The sequence below is a fragment of the Phascolarctos cinereus genome, unplaced genomic scaffold (assembly GCF_003287225.1).
Source record: "Phascolarctos cinereus isolate Bilbo 61053 unplaced genomic scaffold, phaCin_HiC Scaffold_1;HRSCAF=81, whole genome shotgun sequence".
Taxonomy (NCBI): domain Eukaryota; kingdom Metazoa; phylum Chordata; class Mammalia; order Diprotodontia; family Phascolarctidae; genus Phascolarctos; species Phascolarctos cinereus.
The window spans coordinates 235676444-235701113 of record NW_027555514.1 but is presented as its reverse complement, the minus strand read 5'-3'; the positions used below and the strand labels follow the sequence as shown (position 1 = coordinate 235701113).

Sequence of the window (24670 nt, the reverse complement as noted above, 5' to 3'; positions counted from 1 at the left end):
TCTTATCTCAGAATAATAATATTAGCTAACATTTATATTTATATATATTTACTATGTGCCAGGCACTGTACTAAGCACTTTACAAATATTATCTCATTTGATCCTCAAAACAACCCTGCAAAGTAGGTGCTGTTTCTGTCGCCACTTTACAGTTCAGGAAACTGAGACAGTGACTTTCCCAGAGTCACTAAGCGAGTTCAAATTTGAACTCAGGTTTTCTTGATTTTAGTCCTGTGCCATTCGGTGCTCACCTACCTTTTGGGAAAGAGTTGTATGTGGTCAAGCGAGATCAAGTGGAGGGTCTCTATATTTATTAACGAAAAAAGTTCCATTTTACTCTATCAATAAGTATTTATTAAGAACCTACTATGTGCCAGGCACTGTGCTCATCCCTGGGGATACAAAGAGAGGCAAAGACAACCCCTGTTGTCAATACAGATGTTTTATAATAATATCAAAACAAGCAGAACATAGTTTTTAAAAAATCAGTATTCTATGTGCTTTGGGTTCTCTTCGTTTTATAAGAAAGTTCAAATTTAATTCAACAGACAAGGATAGAAAGCTGGTCCTGGATCCAGGAAGAGCTGAACTTAAATGCTGCTCCTGACACATACTGGCCATGTGACCCTGGAATACAGAGATTAAAGATGTGATTGAAGAATGTTAACAAACAAGGAGGAGATGTGCATAATTAAATTGACAAAATTAAGCTCAAGCATTGTATATGTGCAGTGCCGCTCAACTGCCCCAGTAAATGCAACAAATGGAAGATGTTTTGCTTTTAAAACATACAAGTGGCTATATAGCTCTTCCAACTCACCACAACCACTTCCTGATTCTGTGACAGCAAGGTAACTGCTAGTTCCTGTTTGCTGATGAAAAAGGATTTAGGCCCTTATTTACATAGTATTCCAGGTGGCTCTTCAAAACTTTATGGTGGAGGAAGCGTTCTCACATGCTTTGGTAGATGTTGTTTGCTCTGAAATTGTAGGATCATAGCTTAAGAGCTAAGAAACCTTGGAGCCCACTGAATCTAAACCCCATGTTTTACAGGTAAAGAAACAGGAGAGAGGTTAAGTGACTTGCCCAGGTTCACATGCCTGGTAGGATTTGAGCCCTAATCAGTCCACTGCCTTCTCTACTATGCCATTCTGCCTCTGGGAGTTCCTTAGACAGTACTCTACCCCATGATCTCCATCTTTTGTTTTTCCTAGTTTCCTTCAAATCTCTGCTTATATCTCACCTTCTATAGGTGGCCTTCCCTTGATCACTCTAGCTGCTGCTACCTTCTGCTTTCAGATTACCTTCATCTACTTTGTACACATCTTCTTTGTATCTACATATTTACATGTTGTCTTTAAAATTTGAATGTATACTTCTTGAAGACAGGAACTAATTTTTTTACCTTTATTTTTGTGTCCCCAGCAAGAAGTAAGTGTTTAATAAATGCTTGTTGACTGATTACCAACAAAATCAGAAGTTTAGTCTTTGTCCCTATCAATAGTTAAGTGCCTACTATGTCCTGGGCACTATGCTCAGTGGTTGGGATGCAAAGATAGACATGGCAGTCCCTCCTCTCAGTTATAATTTTGTTGATAGGCTTTACTAGTCAATAGAAGAAACTGTAGAGACTGCCACATAACTTAAATTTTCACCTACCATGATTTTATTCTTGCCTGAAACTCTCCTTTTCCGTAAAAGGCAAATGGAAATGGTCATCGTTAGAGGGTTTATAAAAAGACAGGCAAGCTAATGCATTGTTGGTGGAGCTGTAAATTGGTCTAACCAGTCTGGAAATTCCAAAAATTTGGAATTTTGCTAAGAAAATAACTACAAGCTCTAGTCTGTACCTTTTTACTCAGAGATTCAGATGCTAGGTACGTATTCCGAAGAGGTCATTGACTGAAAAGAAAAGCTCTCTGTACACAAAGATATTTATAGCAGCCCTTTTTATGGTAGCAAAGAACTGGAAACAATGTACATGTCCGTGGATTGGGAAATAGCTATACAAACTGTGGTTCATGAATAAAATGAAATGGTGCTGAGTTGTATGAAACAGTGAACATGATGAATACAGAGAAGCATGGAAAGACTTGCATGAACTGGTGCAGAGTGAAGTAAGAGCCAGGAAAGCAATATCTATGATGACTGCAACAATGACTGAATGTTGCAAAATGGAAAATAACAACTGGCACCAAAATCAATACAGAGACGTGCTGACTCCCCTCCCATCCTCCCCTTTGCAAAGTTCTAGTGCTACAGGGCTGGAATATTGCACACAATGTCAGATATTTCCAATGTTTTTATTTATTTTGCTGATAATTTTCTCTTCCCCTCTTTTAAAAATTATTTTATTGAAGATGGCTATCTGGGAGTATAGAAATGATTCAGGGGAATCTAGTTGATGTAAAAACAAGGTTAATAAAAATAATTTTTAAAGAATATGGGTATTTGTATGTTACACACACACACACACACACACACACACACACTGTTTTTAAGCCCAAAATCACTTTGTACAACAAATAAACAGTAATGATATAATTCCAAAGTGATACTAACATATTATTCATTTACTTAAGCAACTTTACGACCATTTAATATTGTACATAGGAAAAAAGGAGTGACTCATTTTTTTGTTCTGTACCCTATTTCTGAGCAAATCTCATCTCTTCACCTCTTTTTTCCATATCTTTTCCCTTACCCAAAATTCAAAGTGGGGATGAGTTAAAGCTTTTTTTTTTTTTGGTCAGTCTGATTGTGGCATTTATAGCTGTAATAGTCAAGGGTGGACATGACTACTTGTATACAGTAATATCTAACAGTTTTCTACATGTTCTGACTACCACTGTACAAATTAAAGTTATCAAGCTAAACTAATTAGTCATAGGATCTTAAACTTAGAGCTTCAAGGCACCAGAGAGGTCATAGTATAATCTGCTCAGAATTATAGGTTTAGACTTGGAATGCACCTTAAAAGTCATCTAGTCCAATCCCCATATCTTATAGATGAGGAAACTGAGGCATGGAGATGTAAAGTGATTTGACCAATGTCACAGTAATCAGGATTTAAATCCAGACTCCAAATCCAATCATCAACTCATACTATAATACAGACAGAAGGTGAATGTTGCCTGTAAGAGGTACTCTTTTGAAAAACATGAGAAGTTTGGGTTTTTTTAAATCACAGTAACATTATGGGAGTGGGGGTAAGAAATAGAAAAAAAAATACCTTACAAAGCAGGTCAGAGTACACTTAAAGTGTTTTACAGCTTAGGCTTGGAATCTAAGTTGTTCACTAATGTAAAAACCTATAAGTAGATGGAGTAAAGAATGTAGAAGAAAAAAATTTTAATTACTGTCATAACACGTATTGGTTAAAGTTGTGTTTATTTTGGATACCTATAGAATAACTTTATATTGTTCATCTGTTTATGATTATATAAGTAACCTTGCCTGCTCAGTGGACAGTGACCAACTATATAACTTTAATTCCTGACAGATTATGGAGTATTTTATTAAGGGGATGGTTAGTGGCCATATTTTTAAAAAGAAAAAAAAAAGCAGTGATCACAGTGAGCCAACATGGTTTTTTCAAGAACAGGTCACATCAGATTAACATTACCTTCTTTGACATAATTACTAGACTGATATGTAGATACAGTTTACCCAGGTATTAACAAAGGAAGTGATATTTTCATGCTATTCTTGTGGAAAAGAGGCTAGATGATTCTATAATTAGGTATATTCAGAGCTGACAGAATAGCTGGACCAAAGAATCATCATTAAGGACTCATTGTCATATTGGAAAGAGGTCTCCAGTGCCCAAGGATATCTTGTTAGTCTTGTGTGATTTAACATTTTTATTGATGACTTAGAAAAAGGCTTATCTGGGGGCAGCTAGGTGACGCAGTAGATAGAGCTCAGACCCTGGAGTCAGTAGGACCTGAGTTCAAATCCAGCCTCAGACACATAACACTCATTAGCTGTGTGACCCTGGGCAAGTCACTTAAGCCCAATTGCCTCACCAAAAAAAAAGTCATAGCTGGATGCCTAAGCAATTTGCAGATGACATATCTACATGGGATAGCTAGCACATTGGATAGCAGGACCCAAAATCATCTTAAAAGGCTAGCACATTGGGTCAAATCTAATAGGATGAAATTTAATTCATGAGCTTTGCAGTTCATATCTTGGGCCTGTGGTGATTTCTGTGGTGATTGAACAAAAGCTTAAACTATTTTACTCTCCATGTTTGGCTGGCCCCAGACCACCAGGCCATGCTTAACATCCCATCCACCCAGGATATCTTGCCCTCTTTGTGCTTCTCTGCCCTTGGACTGGTATCATCTTCACTTGACCTTCAGAATCCATATTTCCAGTCTCTGGGAAAATTACTCAAAACTCTTACTGAGAGGCCAAGCCATCTTGATTGGGAATCAAGTAAGTACAATCTAGCCAGTTTAGCCAACTATATTAAACTGATCTCAAACCTACACCATGCTTCACCTTTATATCCCATCCAGCCATCCACCAAGGCCATCTTCTTGTCTCCTATACTAATACCTTCCTCCACTTCCCCTTTCCTTGCTTTTCACCTCTTGGTCTGATCATCATAATCAAATCAGTGCTATTGCTTTTGGAAGGGGGTATGTTATGACTCTTCATTGGTCTATGCACCACCACCGTGATTTCCTCAAATCAAGGCTGCCTTTCCTGGGTACCACTCACCTAAGATGATTGTCTTCTCCTATGTAAGCTTCTTGAGAATAAGAACTAGCTCTCTTTTTGTTTTTGTATCCCCAGTGCTTATTAGCACAGTGCTTATGAAATAATGAATGAATGAATTATAAAGCATTTTTAAACACATAACTGTATGCCAGATCTATGATTCTTACTTCATTTTCATCTTTGTTATTAAGTGCTGGAATTTTTCCGGTAGCATTCTTTTTCTTGTAAAATAGAATATTATCTAAAGATTTTTTTTCACTCCTCTCATGAGGATTTTAATACATAATACATCATTATCATTATTATCACAACTAACATTTATATAGCACATTAAAGTTCGAAAATCACTTTACATATATTATCTCATTTGATCCTCACAACAACCCTGTGAAGGAGATGTTTAGTATCTCTACAATCACCAAATTTAGTGACTTGCCAGAGATCACATAGCTAACAAATGTCTGAGGCAAAATTCAGCTCAGGTCTTCCTGACTCCAAGCCTACCATTCTAACCTCTTCACTACTGCTCTGCTTTCAGTAAAAACTCAGTAAGTGCTTTATCATTCATTAATAGTAGAGGGTCTTGTTCAGGGTTGAGTGGGACTAAATGACCCTGGGAACTTCCTTCCAATACTGAGATTCTATGTTCCCGTGATCCTATCTTAGTTCTTAGTCTTAATTTTCCATAGTCTAATGTCATTTGTAAATAAATCTGCCCTGAAAGACAAAACAGTTGGTTGACGATAATGACAGCAAAACAACTCCCATTGATATTGCAATTCAATTCAACAAGGGTTTAAGTAGGCATTTAGTATGTATAAGACACTGTAGTAGATGCTGGAGGTACAAAGATGAATAAAAAGTCTGCCCTTGCGGAACTTACATGTTATGGGTAAATATATACAAAATTAATTTCAGCAGGTAGCAGATGGAAGCACTATCACTGGAATACTTAAGAAAGGCTCATGTGGTACTTGAGTTGCGCCTTGACTAGAGCTAGGATTCTAAGAGTCTGAGGTGAAGAGGAAGAACATTCCGAGCATAGAAGACAGTCTGGGGGGGTCTAAAAGTAAAGAGAAGAGAGAGAAGATGTCATGCATGGGAAACACCAAGTAGACTTTAAAGTTTACCAAGAACTTTCTTAATAACCACCCTATGAAGTAAATAGGAACTATGAATAGCCTCATTTTACAGGAAAAAAAATAATCCTGGGAGGTAATGTGAAAGCATTTAAAGTACTCACATGTATGGTGGTGCTCTGAAAAATAATAACAGAACAATAACATTCATTTCTATCTCCCCCACCCAAAAAAAAAGATACAATCAAAATTGTTCAGTTTTTCAAGTTGTGTCTGATTCTTCCTGGCCCCATTTGGGGTTTTTTTGGCAAAGGTACTGGAATGGTTTGCCATTTCCTTCTGCAGCTCATTTTACAGATAAGGAAACTGAGGCAAACAGGGTTAAGGAATTTGCCCAGGGTCACACAGCTAGTAAGTGTCTGAGGCCAGATTGAACTCAAGAAGATGAGTTTTCCTGACTCCAGGCCCAGCACCATATCCCCTGCAACACCTAGCTGCACCCAAGATCAAAATAATAACCACAATAATAATAACTCTCAGACTCTTGTAAATTGGACTCCGGTGACACAGGCTAGCACTCTAGGCAGGGTAATGTAACTACTCTTAATAGTCAACAAAGTAGAATGAATGCCTTAGGGGTGCAGGCTGACCCTACTGAAAAACCTCAGGATGATCAGCTGGACATGGAGGATAAGGCAAGTTACATAGGAAGAAATCAGAAATGCCAATACCCCACCTGCTAGAAATGGCTTCACTGTGGGTGACTCCACTAAAGCATGTTCATGAGCTCAAATTAGATGAAATAAGAAATGAAATAGGAGCAGCTAGGTGGCGCAGTAGATAGAGCACTGGACCTGAAGTCAGATAGACTGGAGTTCAAATCCGACCTCAGACCAAACACTTGACACTTACTAGCTGTGTCACGGTGGGCAAGTCACTTATCCCCAATTGCCTAAAAATAAAAAATGAAATAAAGGAGCTACTAAAATCTGAAGAGGAGAAAGTTGAGGAACCTCAGGTCATTAAAAGTTTTCATTTAATACAGACTCTAGATGTTAGGCCTAGTATCAAAATAGATGAGAAAAGCAGCACCTAAGTCCCAAGTGATTTTGAAAAGAAGATGGGCATATTTTTAAACTAAAATTCCAAAAAGTTCTTTTTTTGGCAACATGAATTCAACTAGCAGGAAAGTTATGTCAAAACAGAGTCATTTATAAAAGCTAATATCTCCTATATAACAATCATGAATGAACACATTGTATAACAGAATGGCAATATAAAAAATATTTCCGTACCAGCCCATAGCAATATTTGTGTTAGCTGTTGTCATTATAAAAATTATGAAAAGAAAGCTGGAATTAGCATACTAAGGGTTATGCCAAAGAGCTAGTGTCAAATAATATCATGGCCAAAACACCTTGAAAGAGCTATTAAAGATCTGTGTTAAAGCATTGGAAGGTTGTGTCAATATCTAACTGATATGTATTGTAGAAAATGTTAATGCTATATTATCCAATCAAAGGGAAAAAAAGAAATGTGGAAAGGAATCTGAAAAACAAAAGCATATCAGAAATTCTAGTTTCTTTTTATCAGTAACTGAAAGTAAAAGTTAAAAGACTGAGGCAATATACAGAGTCAAAACAACTCAAAGGACAAAATAAACAGTCCAGCACCAATCAAAAATTTTACTAAAGAGGATTAAGAAATAAACCAGAAGCAGGAAAAATACCTGAAGAAGGAAGCTGGGGAAATTTTCTAGTCTGGCTGGCTGGAAGAAGTCCAACAAAATGAAAATGAAAGTTGGATCAAACAAGAACCGCAAAACTTGTGAACTACCAACATAATGAACAAATATGTCAAAGAAGGTAACTGAATCTCTAGCCTCCCTGAAAAGCTGGAAAGTGGCAGAGCTGAGGAAGATCCATAGTTATTGGCTCAAATGCGTCATGGTGGCATATGAATTACTAGCAAAGTATTTTATCAACTTCCTCTCAAACGTAAACCTAACCATACCTTCCTTAATAAGAGATATTACACGTATTATCTAAGGGTGAGCCCACACATGGCTCCTCCAAATATAGATCAATTTCATGTTTATATATTTGATCCATTTATAATTGGTATTTATATCTAGATATCTCTTTATCTATGGCCATTATAATCTGAGGATCCTTATTCCAACTTCCATTCTCACGGATGAGCCAGGTCGCCCAGAGCAAGGAGACATCTTTCCTTCAGGGTTCTAAGGGTGCGATGCCTGTCTCCAGTGCTTTCAGTTCAACCTCCCTTTCTAGTGTATTCTTCCCAATATGACTGCCACTAATTAGTACTCCAGTTTTATTTAAATAATTAACATTAATTGGGTTTTATAGATTGATATTTACTGTGAAGATATGTCAAGAACAAAAGAAATAATTCTTCACCCACACAGGGGCACATACTCCCCTATACCAATTCATAGTCTGGGGATAATGGGCTCAAACTTAAAGCCATTTCTCCATAGCACTCCCCCAGCAAGTTCACTTCCAAATTTGTCGTAGCCAATGGATAAATCAATGCAGTTGCCTCTTGGCCGCCTTCCATCTATGCTGAGTTAAGCACGTGGCTGGGACTTTATTTCTTCCTCACTATCTGGCTTCTGGCAAATCCTGGCACAGATTCCATTTCCTAGACTTCTTGCCTTCACTACTCCAGCCTTTCAAAGTTCACAATGTGATAAGCATCTCCAGGACTCCTTAACCTAAAAAAGAAAACAAAAGACACAGAGGAACAAAAGTCCCCTTCTTATCCAATGGCTTACATCATCTCTCTCTTATCTGAACAGCAGCCAGGAAAGAATGAGCAAAAGCAAGAAATTCACCATGACTGGTCAGTACCTTTTGAAAATCTAAAGACCATCTCTTCCACATATGGTTAGAGGACTAGAACCAGTTACAGAATGTCTCTGAATGCTCCACTTTGGGGAGGACCCTTCCATTACTCATCATCCTACCTTTCTAGAAGCAGGCTCCTCAGCCTCTTCTACTTAGTCTGGCAGCAAACAGAGCACAATAGATAGTCTCTGAGACTGGAGGTTCCATTAGCCAGGCTATCTAGCTATCTATCTAGCTATCTAGATATAAACACGCATGTACACAGATACATCTATGTACATGCCAACGTATATATACACATATGCACACATGTGTGTATATGTACCTACCATTTGTGTGTACATGTGTAAACATATATACATAGACACACATGCATGTACATGCATAATTAGATACTAACATTTACAAGAAAATATATGTTAGGGTAGGAGCCAAAAGAACAAGCTTAAACATCATAGGGCTATAAAAAAATAACTTATTATAGAGTCAGTTATTGTTGAGCAAGGTGCCCCAATGCACTCTTAACACATATAATGCCTTGGTTGGTTAACACAAAATCTGTTACTCAGTTCCACACTCGTGGCTTATTCATGTGCCTCAGATATATAAATAGACCCAAATACAGTGAGAACACTATTGTATTTGAAGTCCATATGAAAAGTTGATCTCCACAAACCACCAACAAAATGTCAAGAACAATTCATATAAAATACGGAATTTTGGGGGGAAGAAAGTTTAAGCACATATATGTCTGCCTCATCTTATATATGTTATAATTATCATCTCTTAAATATGATTAGATATGGCATCCAAATTAAAGAAGCAAAATATTTTCCTAATCATTCGATATACAGGGATGATATCAAGTTATGTGATTTTACCAAAAAACAAATTAAATGACTCCTTTATCTCATGGAATCTTTAATAATGCCAAAATGTCTTTTGAATTTGATAAGTGTAAAATTCTTATCAAATTCAAAAAACCAAAATACAGAAACCAAAGGCTTTGAGTTTGAACTAGAGGTCAAATTGAACCAATAGTTGAAGGCTATACCTATAAATTTCCTTGGTGTCCTCCTAGGAAAGATATATTGAGCATAAAGATATCAAGGAGAAAGTTGTAGCTGAATACATTAAATGATATGTTAGCATTTTAAAATCAGAACTTAATAGGAAAAACACATTTGAGGCAATTAACACCTATACAATAGTCAATTGACAATAGTCAAAATATATCTTAGGAACTGAAAAATGGACCATAACAGATCTGAGGATTACCCTAAAAAAAAAATCCATACAATATTAGCAAAACATAGAGCTCGTCATTATAAGACCACTATAGAAATATTAATACTTCTATATAAAAAAAAGAAGAGGAGGACTAATAAACATTATCAGATCATGTGAAAAGCAGGCAAAAAGCTTACAGAAATACTTGTGGAACAGAGTCATCACTTAACCAAGCAATAGTAAAAACTGATAATAGGTATAAGACCTTAGATTTGCTGAATGCAACCATAGGTGACTTTCTGCCAGATGAAGTCTATTGAAACAACTAATATCCTAAGAGTAAAACCAAAAACCTTCCATTTTATACCATCTGCACAAACTGAGCTGGCGATATGTTGACAAAGAAATATACAACAAATGGCTGAATCCTGCATTGTTATTGTGTGTGTGTGTGTGTGTGTGTGTGTGTGTGTGTGTGTGTGTGTGTAAACAGAAGGGTTTATGATGGCAACTTAGGACAAGGTCATTGCCACAAGAAGGGCAGCTAGGTGGTTTAGTAGATAACTTCCACTGGAGGGTCTGGAATCAGGAAGATAGAAATCTGACCTGAGACACTTACTAGCTGTGTGACCCTGGGCAAGTCACTTAGCCCTATTTGCCTCAATTTCTTCATCACTGTAAAATGAGCTGGAGAAGGAAATGGCAAACCACTCCAGTATCTTTGCCAAAAAAAAAAAACCAAACAAGCCTTAAAACCCAAATGGGATCACTGAGAGTCAGATATGACTGAAAATGATGCAACAACAACAAACATTACCACAAGAAACTACAAAAGGAGCCCAAACTTACTGATCAATGTAAATTATGCAAAGAAACAGTTTAGAGGGTGCAATACATCCCTGAAAGCTGTGAAAATTTACTACCCACCAAATGCCTAATGAAACAGGAAGTGATGACTAGAAATATACATTAGAAGTTCACTATTTTTCATGGCCTGACAGGTAACAAATCTCCAAACAACCAACAAAGACCTCAAAATATCCTAGAGAACTCAAATAATAAATTGTGATGGAACTGACCAATATCACAAATCAAAAAGGTATATATCAGTGGTATCAAACTCAAATAGAAACAGATTTCTATGGGCCTCATATTGACTTAGAAAATCACAAATTAACATTATCTATTTTGTAGTGTGTGTGTGTGTATTTAAACATTTCCTAGTTACATTCTAATCTGGTTCAGGCTGCACTCTGGAATTCTGCAGGCTGAGATTGACACATCTGTCATACATAATCACTGGGTATACAATTGAGTCATATAAACTCAAGAACTATGTTTTTAATCAATGTTGCCTTCCCAAATACTAATAGTCTCCAAGCTAAGCAATTTTTTAAAATTACAGCTATAACTCTATACAAGTGCAGCATAGTTCATGATTACATATATGAAAGAAATTATGGTTATAACTGTGACCCTGAGGGAGGCAGCATGGCACAGTAGAAACAGTCCTTGTCTTGAAGTCAATTGACTTCTATTCAGAATCCACACCTGATGTTTATTACCTCTGTGACCTTAGTCAAGTCACAATATCCTTAGACCTCATTTTTCTCATCTGTAAAATGAGGAAGTTGACTGGAAAGTATTTGAGGTGCCTTCTAATTCTAGATCTATGAGTCTATGATTCTTTGAAAAACAGCCTATAATCCAACTAGATACCATATTTTACAAAGCACTATAACTATAAACAAGAATGAATTTATCCCTCAGTGTGATACTTAGAATGTGATATATGCTACATTTTTAGTACCTTTGGTGCTGAAATGTATTTGGCATTAATAGCATGCTCTTCTAACAACTTTTAAATAGTCAGCCAGATTAGAATTCATCTTGGTTATCAAGGAACTAAGTTCTTACTGTTTGATTTTTGTGTATTTTTCCATATGAACCCCGACTAATGTCACACTTTGGTTACCCATCATTGTACAGAGGTGGCCCTAGATTCTCAAAGCCTATGTAAGTAAATCACAAAGTCTGGCTGGCTCTGTCATAGTAGAAAGGATTATCATATAGGCTTAGTGGTGGAATATATGTCTTTTCTGAAGACCAGCCTGCAGAAGTTTACAAAGCAAATTCTTCCTGAAAGTCTAGACACCAGGTGATAACATCTTTTGGCCACCACAGCTCATAAAGGGCATCTTCTAACATGTAGAGGGGCTATAATCTGTATCAATGGAGGGATTAGCCACACCTATAAAACTTATTTAGAATGGTTAAAAAACTATATTGTTCTAAATTGTCACTAGGTAATACATACGTGTGTGTGTGTGTGTGTGTGTGTGTGTGTGTGTGTGTGTGTGTGTATACGGGAAATCCATGTTGAAGGCAATACAATTGTGAGAGTATTAAGGGATTAATTTAGGTATCCAAAGACATGTAAGATACCAAAGACATGGGAAAATTATTGGACCTTATTAATCCACCCTCTCTCCACCCCCCTCCAAAAAAAAAGATGACTGAGAAAACATTAGCAACTACCAACCTGTATGCCCTCTCTCTACCTATCACAAAATACATCTTTATTAGGGACATCTATATGTAAGGACAGCATTAGTAAATAAACAGACTTTCATAAATGATATTTAACAATGGACCACATCTTTACCATTACAAATTGACTAAAAGATGTGGAGACTTTAATATCCTATTGTACTCGTTGTCAGCTGTGAAAAAGCATTGGACTCCATGAAACAAAATATCATCTTCTATGCTCTTTTATAACCAGGTGTCTCCCAACTATATATTGAGATCATTTAATATGCCTTGGAAGATATAACAATAAAAATAACCCTGTTCAGTGGCCTTCTGACAATAAACATCAGGCAAAGCATAAAACAAGGAGAGGAATGCTTGCCAAAAGTATTTGTCATTGTGATGAAGTGGATCCAGCATAGGGACCAGGTCAAGAAAATTCTCTGTGCATGGTGAGGGCTTCCAGATGCTCCTGTTTGCAAATGGCATTGTGTTGATTACATCAAGCCCTAAGACGCTGCAGAGCCTTTTAGAAGAAATCTGTACAATCATTCTAAGGAGTTTAGTCAGTCCACACAGGAAAGACCAAATGGATGAAGAGTGTCTCTTGCCCAGGTTGTAGCATACAGCAGAATAGACACAGTATCAGTATTGTCCAGCAGTGTGTGTATCTGGGACAGACAAATAGAGCCGGGTCCAGAGTTGAAAAGGAGAGTGAGCTATCTTACTTTTGAGAAATTGTAAAGCACTTTTACTGACCCATAACAGTAAATGCCCAGCTTTCCCATACAGACAAACCACTTTCTTCAAAGGACAAAAGATGAATATCACAAAAATGTCAATGGAAAAGAACAGGATAGGTGTGAAAAGGCTTTATGGAATATATAACCAAATCAATAAGAAAGTCCAAAGAAGATAGGAGTGAAGGATGGCATGAGTGAATTATATGACAGAAAGAAAGATAGATCTGTCACATAGTGGGAACAAGAGATGACAGGGATGGAGAGAGTGCTTCACTAGTGCTCTTGTGATAATTGCGACAGAGAAAGAAAGCATATTGATTGGATAACCCACCCCTAACCCGTGGCAGACTTTTAGCAGGAAGTGGAGAAGAGTCCCAGAAGGAGGGATGAGCATGGGTGGATCTTCCATCCATGGATGTGATGATTGTAATTGACCAAGGTCATCCATCTAATAATTGTCAGAGCTAGAACTCAAATCCAGGTCTTCTGACTAGAGTTTTTTCAGAGTTCTTTCTGGGACATGGCACTCACTCCAACTTCTTAAAAGCAGAAAAATGCCATAGAATCAGTCAACAAGCATTTTTTTAATTAAATAGCACTTATTGACAGCTTTTGTTTTATATCAATTAAATTTTACCCCGTATCTCTCCTATTCATCTCTTCCCGAGAGCCATCCCTGAGACCAAAGAACTTTTTAAAAAGAAAGAAAGAAAGAAAAAAATAAAAAAGCCCAGCAAAACATTTCCAAAAAAATCTGACATTATATTCAATGTGTCATCCACATAGACTCTTTTTCTACAAAGGAATGGAGGGAGATATCTTCTTATATCTCTGTCAACCAAGCTTGTTCTTTGTAATTTTGCAACATTCTTTATTTTTCTTGTTTTGTAGTTGTTCTTTCCATTTATATTGTTTATGCCATTGTGTGCATTATTTTCTTGGCTCTGTTTGCCTCACTTTATGTCAATTCACAAGTCTTCCCATGCTTCCCTGTCTTTGTCATATCTGTCATTTCTCACATCACACTAATGTTCTATTACATCCATGTTCCACAGTTTGTTTAACCACTCCCCAATCAATGGACATCTACTTTGTGTCACTACCACAAAAAGTACTGTTATAAATTTTTTTTTATATGTGGAACTTTTCCTTTTATCAGTGTCTTCCTTCAACTAGCATTTAGGAAGCACCTGATATGTGTCAATCACTGTTCTGAGCTCTGGGGATAAAAATACAAAGAGATAGTCTTTACCTTAAGGACCTGATATTCTATGGATGGTGGGAGGGAAGATACAACATCCCCAGCTAAGCCATGCTTCATCCGTGGGGATAGGGTGGGGTGAGGAGAGAAAGATACTATATCTGTGATTTCATTAGTATAGGGAGCTCCCAATGTAGAAACTCACTCTGCCAATGCAGATCTGTACCTGCTCTATATAATCTTAGATGTAACATGCCTTGTCCAATGTCTTATAGTCAGTATATATCAGAAGTGGGACTTTGAACCTACATCTTCCTGGCCCAAGATTGGCTCTCTATCCACTATACTAGTCTGTCTTTCCTGTGAATCTAGCATTACTAACTTAATTTTATGTCTGTCATTGACTTTTTGTTTCCAAGTCACAGAAATGATGACTGAAAAATAGGTAAACAAAACTGATTTTTTTAAAAATAGAAAATATTAAGACTATAAATGAAGATAGGAAATAGAAACAGATGACTAAAATACACTATGTGTATGCATGTGTGGAGGGAAGATTTGGTCACCTATTACCTCAGTTGATATAGTCACCTGATGTAACCACAGATGATGTTAACAAGGTATTAATATCCAGTTATCCCTTTATGAAGTATGAATACCTCTCTCTCTCTCTCTCTCTCTGTCTCTCTGTCTCTCTCTCTCTTTCTCTCTCTCTCTGTCTCTCTCTCTCTCTCTCTCTCTCTCTCTCTCTCTCTCTCTCTCTCTCTCCCTCTCTCTGTCAGAAAATAGCAAAATCATTGGATGGATAATGATTGCCCATGTCGCTGAGTGACCTTTAAAAGAATTCAGTCACTTTGAGCCAGTCAAAACAGCTGGGGAAGAACACAGCTTTTCATCTCTTAGAGGAGGAAGGGATTTTTTCTCTTCCTCCACCTAACCCCAACTGTGTATGGCATCTAGCAATGGAATTACTATCCTTAACCAAAAGAAAACACTCTATTCAACAGTCAGAGAATTGGTTTCAGAGAGTTTGAGACATGGTTGAGGGAAAGCACACTCTCTAGAAAGACATCGATACAGAAAGTCAGTCACTTGAGAATGGAAGCAGCTTCAAGGAACAAGACCTCTGGCAGCAAAGATGAGAGCTGGATATGGACTCAGGAAAGAGAGTTAGACTTGGCAATAGAACAAGCTACAGAAGGGATGGGTAGCCTTAGTCACATATATTCGTTGCATGTGTGCTGATTACTACCTCTGTACTCTGTTTGTGCCTGTTGTTCTCAAGAGTGAATGCCATGGGAAAGTTTGCCATATGTTTATTTTAGGGGCATAGGGAGGGAGGAGGAAGGTTATAGCTACTATTCTTATTGTCTTTGCTTTGAGCAAATTGTATCTACTAGCTGCCCATTAATGGGAAGCATAGTAGGGGTGGGGTAAGAGATAGGTCTCACGAGCTATTTTCTTTTAAGCTAAACTTTTAGACTTTTAAGCCTTACAGGGTACCTACCCTAGAACCAAGTAACCATCCTTTGTATGAGCCAACCTGCTTGCAAGTTAGGGTGAATAGCCCAAGGGAATGCCACAAGTGATAAGGGGTATAGAGAGGTAAAAACAAACTACTATGTGATGTTAGAAATGTGAAGACTGTCACAATCAAGATAGATCAGGGTTTATGGAAAAGTTTTTGAATGAGGTTTTGAAGGCATTTTGAATGAGGTTTTAAAAGATGAGTAGAAATAAAACAGATGAAAGTGGGAATTAGATATTCTAGATATAAGAAATAATATCATAATAATATCTACCCAATAGAGATAGGAAATCACATATTTTGGGGGGAGGGAGGTAGTAAATAGTCTAGTTTGGCTGGAATATAGCATTGGAGCATGTGGCATGAAGTAGTATCAGATAAATCTAGAAAGAAGGAGAGGCCAGATTGTAGAGGGCCTTGAACATCAGAGAAAAATTGTAAACTTGACTGGGTAAGCAGCAGAAAGCTACTGAAGTTTCTTAGCTGAAGAATCATATCCTTAGATCCTAACAAGTACTATTAACCTGGCAACAGTCTATAAATGATATGGAAGATACAAATAAGCATAACTCTATTCAATGAGAAACTTACAAGCTAACCATATAACTTGATTAGTTTGTTAGTAACAGTGGAGATGTGGCATATACACTCATTTTATGGGCTTATGGGAATAAGAGCTGGAAGTACCTATAGAGATTATCTAGCAAAATCCTACCATTTTATAGATTTGATTTATCAGTTTGACAAATGAGTATCTTTCCTTCAGTTATTCAAAAGGAGACGATTACATGGTTTAAAGTAGAAGGAAACTTAGAAGCTATTTAGTCCAACTCTACATCATTTTATAGATGATGAATTTAAGATTGAAAAAGGTTATTTAAAAAAAAAACTTGGCTCATTATCTGTGTGACCCTGGGCAAGTCACTTAACCCCATTGCCTAAAAGAAAAAAAAAACAAACCCAAAAAACCAAAACTTGGAAAGGCTAAGTAAGTTGTTCATTATCACACAACTAGTAAGTGTCAAAGGATTTGAAGTCAGGTCTTCCTGACTTCATTCGGATCCAACACTCTGTCCACTGTCACATTGCTTGTCTCAGGGATATCTTTAAGTCATAAATACAAAAGAGATTTTCTTTTTCATTTTAAAGGCAAGGAAGAAACAACTGGGCCTTGATTTGATTTGAAATATGTGCAATTCATATGTACAATATGTACAATTCATTTTGCTAAAAATTATTTACATTTCATTGACAAATCTATGTTAGAAGTGAAAAGGAGATTGCTATTTCAAGTAAATAATATAATGGCATGGAGCCTGGAGGTAGTAGATTACTAATTTCATGTTTTAAAACTAATAAGTTGGATGATTATTAAATTTGCTTAATTTGGAGGAAATCCAGGCTTATTGGTGAACCAAATGTCATGGACTGTTTAAAAAGTGGTACATCTCATTTCCTGCATCATTCTGTCTTCTAACCTTGTGTCAGTTTCCTAGTTTGAAATGCCCGAATATGCCATGTAACTTCCACCAGCTGTCTTTAAAATGCTGCTCTGCTTACAGTGTTAGTTAGCTAAATTGTAACCCTTCTTTACATTTTCAAGACAGCTTTACTTGTACATGCAATCATGTGAATTACAAATTATCATTAAGACTTTAACTATATTACCTTTCCATTTCCAAATTACATTCTATTTCAGTTTTAAAGGATATCATTGTTTCACTTGTTAAATTCAGCATCTCTGAAGCAATGAAACAGTTTTAAATAATACAGGTAAATGTCTTCATTGTAACTTTAGGTACATTACCATTCAGTTACAAGACTGTATGTATTAAACTCGTACACTTGGTAGAAGAGGTTGACTGACACAGACTTTGCATGAAAATGATACATTTAAATAGCTTGCTGAGGTGGAAGCTTTTTTGACCAGATTCTCAACCCACAGTAACCTTTTCTTCCTCTGAATTTCAAAAGTTATGTATTGCCTTGGTACTTCTCGGCTGCACTTACCATGTGCTGGCTTTTTTTAGGGTTGTTTTTTGTTTGTTTGTTTGTTTGTTTGTTTTAGTTTTGTCTAAAGAGTTGAACCAAAAAGGACTTGAAAGAATAATTATTCTAACTATGGGTAACCCAGCAATCAGTACCCTAGGGTAAGTGGGCTGTAGCTTATTTCTACTTGTGACTGGTTCCCCCAAGCAATTGCTTAAAATAGAAGTGTCAAAAAGCCACACACTCCTGAGTTAGCCAGAACCAGATTGCAACGCAGGTGGGAAATACTTAACAAAATAAATAAGAATACAATAGGACACAGATAATGGTAATATGTGTTTTTTTTAAATCAATATGCTACAGCAGGTATCCTTGTATATGGTTTCCTAGCCCACATTTTTATTTGAGTTTGATACCAGTGACTTAAAAGAGTGAGTCACCTAGGAAATACTCCTCCTTGTATATCCCTTCTTGTAGCAAGAGTGAAGGGATTGCAGACTTGACTGCTGCTATCACATGTGACCCATAAGAAGTTAAAGGACCCACAAGAAGGAGAGATCAATGTGTTTGTTAGATTCTCTTTAGAAGATTTATAGACATGGAGAAGTCTCATACAGCATTACCAATGGGTTATGGTGTATACAGTTTATTGGGGAAGTGCCTATTTGATCGGAAGAACATTGATGCTGGATTCAGAGAATCCAGGGCCAAATCCCACTTCTGACGCTTACCTACCTGACCTTGGACAAGTGACTTAATCTCTCTGAGCCACATTTTTCTCATCTGTAAAATGAAAGTGGCCTCTGAGACCCTTCTAGCTATAGAGCTATGATCTTAGAGTTGTTGAAGTATTAGATTATTGTTAATTTTCTTTTTTTAAAAAATTTCATTTGTTTTATTCTGAACTTAAGAAATAAAACAAGCACTTTTATAACAGTAGAATAAGGGGAAAAGATGATTGTACATGAAACTGCAAATCTATTATATACAACTTGCTGTCATTCCTTTTAAATATATAATAAAGTTATCATGTAACTTTCTTTTTTTTTCTTTTTTCCTCCCCTCCGCTCCCCAGATGGCTACCATTAAATGCAAACATATGTGTGCGTGTGTGTGCATATGTAAAATCATTCTATACATACTTCTCTTTATCAGTTCTTTCTCTGAATGCAGATAGCATCTTCCTTCATATGTCCTTTTTAATTTGGGTATTTATAATAGTCAAAATGACAGTCACTTAACTTTCCCAACTAGATAGTAGGCTCTTTGAGGTCAAGGAACCCATCTTTAGATTTCTTTTGTATTTACAACACAACGCACGTATGTGTGTGCATATGTATATATGTGTGTGTATGCACATGTATATATACATATGCATGTGTTTCTACCTATATGCCTATATATATATATATATACATATATATATAAAAACCCAGGCTTGTCTGGGCATGCTTAGATCACCAAACATAGAAGTTGTCCCAAGGGGCCTTTGGAGCATGTCCAGATTACCTAACAGGAGGCTTCTGTATCCCCTATCTCATGGGTGGGTAGAGGCTTCTTTGATTGGCTGCATAACCAAAACAAGTGGCATCTTTAAAACTTTTGAGACTGAGATGGTCACTTCTGCTATTCTTTTTTGCTTGTATTCTTTCCTGCTGTGTCCAGAGAGTGAAGATCACAGTGCCCCCAGTAGCACAGATACCATGAACTGAATGGAGAGTGGGAGGAGGACTATCTTTTCCCCTTTCTGTTTCAGGACCTTTGAGCCAGTATTCTGGGTGAGATGGTATAGCCAGCCTAGCAGGAAAGCCAGGGATTGAGCCTGAGGAAGGGTGGTTGGACTTGAAATTTAGGACTATACTATAAAGGAACTATGATCCTAATCCCCTTCCCCTCCCCAGTGACCAAGGTGATATAGGGAAGAGTGGAATCTTTCCTCCCACATATTGAGGAGGAGGGTTGTAAGTTTGTATATTTGTGATTATATCTTTTGAAGTAAGTATTCTTTGTAAAAGCTAATCTCTTAATGGTCAATGGAACTGGAGTGCAAAGGACACCCCTCCTCCCTACACTTACTTGGGGGAACACCATCTGTCTTGGCTGGAGCCATTTGTAGAGAACCTAGACACTCCAAACCTCTTTAAGAGAGCCTGAGAACACTGGGGGAGGATTGAAATGTAACCTACCTGGCCTTCCAGTAGGGCCACAGTAGTCTGCTACTTTATACACATATAGCACATATATGCAACTGTTCCCTTTAACTTCCAACTTTGTATACATGCACACACACATACATATATGCATGTGTGCACATATACATGTGTGTGTATAATGCCCATGTGTCTGTGGGAGTTCAAGAGAGAGAGAGTGTGTAGGGTAGACTCATTTCCCTAGGCCCAATTCCTATACCTGTAAATAACTTAGAGGTAGCTTGGTAGTAGATAGGCTGGTGTTGGAGCCAAGAAGAATAGAGTTCAAGGTCAATTACGGTGTTAGAACACTGCAAGCTGCAAACAAAATACTGGTTTGAATTGGTATAGGAAGTTGCTTGTGTCATTTAATTCCCTTAAGGGGAAACTCCTCCCAATGTACTCCTCAACTCCTCTACAATTTATGTAGTCTCAGTGATGTCTGGAGTCCTGAGAACTTATGACTTGCTTACGATCACATAGCCACATGTGTCAAAAAGAAGCAAGGCTTGAACTCAAGTCTCCTGGGCTCCAAAGGCCAGCTTTCTATCCGTTGTCCTATATTGCCTCTCAGAGTTACCAGGGATTTTAATACTCTTACAGCTGCTGTGATGAAGATCTTCTTTCTATTTAAATGAAATTAGCCTCCTTTTAACTTGTTCTCAGCTGGCCCCTGTCCTATCTGTAGAAACAAAACAAATTAAATCTAGTTTCTCATCTACATGACAGCTTTCAGATTTTTGAAGATAGATGCAATGTTCACCCTACGTCATTTTTTCTCCCCACTAAAACCTCCCACTTCTTTCAAATACTTCTTCTATGGGGGGTTTCAAATCCCTTCCCCATCTCTGTCATTCTCTTTCTGGGAGCACTCAGGCTTATTTAGCCTCTTAAAATATAATGCCAAGAATTTACCTCCGATGAGGTCTTTCTATTACAGAATTCATTGAGGCTGTTATCAGTGTCCTTCATTTGGATCTTATAATACTACTGAAGTTGATTTTATTAGGACTAGGTCATGTGACCCAAAATGTTCTCTTGCTACAGCTCCCCCATTTTGTATTTTGCAAAGCTGATATTGTAAAAAAAAAAGTGTATAAGGTTTTAAATATGTATCTATAAACACCAACCCATCTCTATCTATCTCTGTCTATACATACATATATGTGTATTTGTGTGTAATTTCATCATGTTAAATTTGGCCCATCATTCTGTTGTGTTAAGGTGTTTATTCTGATTCTGTCATCCAGCAAATTAGCTATCCCATTGGGCTAATGTCACAAACTGGTTTCAGTAGGTATAAGGAAGTCATTGAAATGTTTTGAACAGAAGGATGACATGATCCTATCTATGAATAAGGAAGATAATTTTGACAGCTGTGTGAAATAGGAATTGAAAGAAGGAAAAGAATGGAAATGGAAAAACCTAGTGGAAAGCTATTGCAGCTGTCCAGTGGGATAGTAATTATGTGCTTGTAGTGGTGGAAGCAGAAAGAAGGATAATTTGAAACAGATAAGAGAAATATTGTGAAGATGGCATTAACAGCATTTCATGTCTGAATTGATATGGGAAGTGAAGGGGAAGGAAGAGTCAAAGAAGGCACCAATACTTTAAACAACTGACTTGAAAAAAGATGGGGCCAATGATAGAAACAGAGAATTCAGGACAGTGAATTTAGGGAAGTTTAGGGAAAAGAAAATAATGTGATTTTGGACACGTTTAATTTAAGATGCTGGTGGTGCACCTAGGTGAAGATGTATGAGTTCAGGCAGTTGGAGATATGGGTCTGGATCTTAGAAGAATGATCAGGGCTAAAGGTATAAATCTGAGAATCAGCTGCTTAGAGAATCCCCGGATACTGAAGCAGAGTACCAAGCATGACATGAGCAATATTTGCTTCATGTAAGTTGAGTTCATTTCTCTAGACTTCAGAGAAATTGTCCCCAGACTTAATTGGTTTGGAGGCCTAAGGCTGAAGCCATTGACATGGTTTTCTGGTCAACTGGGGCATAAAAGAACCAGCCTAAGTAGAAGAATCACTCCTCAGGTTTCACAGAATCATTCCTGCTGTTTGAATTGACATTTTTCTGACCCATTGCTGCCACTACTCAACAAATATGAAGGCAGAGGAAAGCTCCATCCACCTAAACCAGGATTATACCATTACTGAATCACCTTTTTTTAAAATTTTAAGTAAGCTTCTTTTTATTAAGTGTTAATATGTCTATGAGAGTTTCATTTTATTCCATTCCTCAGTTTGAACCACTGAATTGGCCTGGTTTAGACCTGAACACCAAGGTCAAAGTATATAGAGAGAGAACAAAAAAAGGCCAAGAACCAAACTTTGAGTGAAGGGGATATAAAGAAAAGGGGAGCCAAACAAGGTAGAAGTAGAAAATCAAAAGAGTGTAGTCTTCTGGAACTCAAGGAAGAGAGGATATCCAGAAGGAAAGGGGGACCAGCTGTGTGAAATGCTACAAATAAGTCAAAGAGAATGAAGATAGAGAAAAAAATTTTGAATATGGCGATAAGACAATTATTGGTGACCTCTGAGAAGGCTGTTTCAGTTATATGGTAGAATGGGAAGTCAGTTTACAAGGATTTGAGAAGTGAGTGATGAGGAAGTAGAAGCATTGCTTGTATATTCTTTTTTTTCTTTTTTAAAGTTTGGGGATGAAAGGGAAGAAAAAGATGAGATTAAAGCAGATAGAAAATTGGTGGTCACTTTAGTTTGAGGAGACCTGTGCATAGTTGTAGGGAGATAAGAAGCCACTGAAAAGATGGCTGTTGTCCTTTGTTCTTGCAGGGGACCAAATGACGTCACTAAGTTAGAGTCAAGTTCAATGCATCTGACTATTGCTGATCAGACCAATATGAGCTTGGAATGCTCTATCACAGGTCAGGCACAAATAGTCCATGCGAACATTTGGGGTGGGTTTTCTAACCTTATGCATCTCGCATTTCTTTTGAGCTATTTCACTTCTTTTTTGCTCAGAGAGCACAGCCCCTTCTCTGATGAGGACATTCCATGCTGTGCCAGTATCTCCCATGTCATACGATCAATTCCAAAGTTCTTAAGAGAGAACTTGTGAGTGTCCTTGTATCACTTCTTCTGACCACCATGTGAGTGCTTGCCCTATGTGAGTTCTCAAGGTGGAGTAGTGGGTTGAGTGTCGAGCCTGGAGTCAGAAAGATTCCTCTTCCTGAGTTCAAATTTGGCCTCAGATACTTACTAGCCATGTGACCCTGGGCAAGTCACTTAACTATGTTTACCTCAGTTCCTCATCTGTAAAATGAGCTGGAAAAGGAAAGAGCTTCCTGTACTGAAAAGATAAACACTGAAGGTACATTTTAAGGACTGATTGATAAAACTAGGTTTTGAAGGAGTTGGGATGAGATGGGATCAATGACATAGGGCATCAATGAAAAGCAATAGAGATACTTTTATCTTCAGAAGTAGAAGAAAATAATCAGAGATGACTTTTCAATATCTTCATTTTTTTAAAAAAAGTTTTTCAAAGTTGGTTTTTTTTTTTTAAGTTTTGAGCAGTGGTATAGGGAAGTTGAAGATCTAATGTCAGGTGTCCTGGTTCTTTTTCATGAAGAGTGAGCTTATCTATTGCAGGTATAGGTAAGTGATGTCACTGGTATTGGGGGTTTGAGGAGAGAGAACTGGGCTTGAAATGATCATTATGGGGAATTAGAGAATTGATAAAGCAAGACAAGGAAACGCGTTTAATAAGCATTTACTGTATATGCCAGTGTACTGTGTAGAATTGCCAAATGGTAATGAGGGTCTGCTCAGTCCACTGTTGAAAGTTGGGGATGGCTCCTCTGAGAAGAGAAGACTACAGAGAAATATGTCAGAGCTTGTTGAAAATATAATGGCAATACATTGGAGACCCCAGCACACAAAGCCATTGACCAGGCCCTAGGCTCCCAACACAAGAAGGTCAGTGCCCTCTGCTCCCCAGCAGGAAAGCCCAATCCATTTAAAGGCCAGGAAATAAGCAAACACCATGAGCAAAAAGAAATGTATGATAGATTCTTATTATGGGAAGAGTGAAGATCAAGGCAGAAATTCTGAAGAGGACAACATTGTCAACAAACACACATCTGGAACCTCAAAAGGGAATATGAACTGGTCTGAAGCCCAAAAAGCCTTCTTAGAAGAGCTCAAGAAGGATTTTAAAGGTCAAATGAGAGAGGCAGAAGAAAAAAATGGGAAAAGAAATGAGAGGTATGCAAGAAAGAGTCAGTTGCTTGGAAAAGGAAGGACAAAAAATAACTGTAGAAAACATGTCCTTAAAAAATGCAATTGGCCAACTGGGGGAAAAAAAGTACACTGAAGAAAACAAGTCCCTAAAAAATACAGTTGGCCAACTAGAAAAAAAGTACACTGAAGAAAACAAATCCCTAAAAAATATAATTGGCCAAATGGTGAAGGAGGTACAAAATCTAATAGAAGAAAACAATTTGTTAAAAATTGGAATTGAACAAATGGAAACTAATGACTCTACGAGAGAGCAAGAATCAGTCAAACAAAAACAAAAGAATGAAAAAATAGATGAAAAT

The 24670-nt window shown here is 37.3% G+C and overlaps 1 long non-coding RNA gene across 1 annotated transcript in view; it reads left to right on the top strand.

The window, feature by feature from the left end:
• Window positions 1–24670, top strand: part of LOC144454399 (uncharacterized) — a 47673-nt gene that overhangs the window by 467 nt on the left and 22536 nt on the right. The gene's annotated exons all lie outside the window — the stretch shown is intronic.